Raw genomic sequence first — 353 nt, 5'->3', positions numbered from 1 at the left:
TAAACTGAAAATGAAAGTAATTCATGCTCTTTTTAAGGTAGCAGAGTCATGCCAGATCCTATGACTACAGCACAAACATGGGTACATGGAGCAGAGCGAGAGGAAATTAGAAAAAGACAGCCCAGAGCAACTGAATTAGGATTGCAGAATGTGAATCCTAACATTCTGCACTTTTCTATGGTGGAATTTCAGCCACGTTAGAGGCTTCCATGGCCTCTCTTCTTGATACCTCTCCTGGGCATAAGATTGCTTGAAGTGAGTGAAATTGAGCTGTGTAAACCAAGTATATTTCAAACATTTTTTTTCTTAGCAAGGATTCCTGAGTACTGTGTTAGTGAAGAGCTCTTAAACAT

This window comes from Odocoileus virginianus, chromosome 5 (assembly GCF_023699985.2).
Source record: "Odocoileus virginianus isolate 20LAN1187 ecotype Illinois chromosome 5, Ovbor_1.2, whole genome shotgun sequence".
NCBI classification, from domain to species: Eukaryota; Metazoa; Chordata; class Mammalia; order Artiodactyla; family Cervidae; genus Odocoileus; species Odocoileus virginianus.
The sequence above is the reverse complement of the archived record's forward strand: the minus strand, read 5'-3'. Positions refer to the sequence as shown.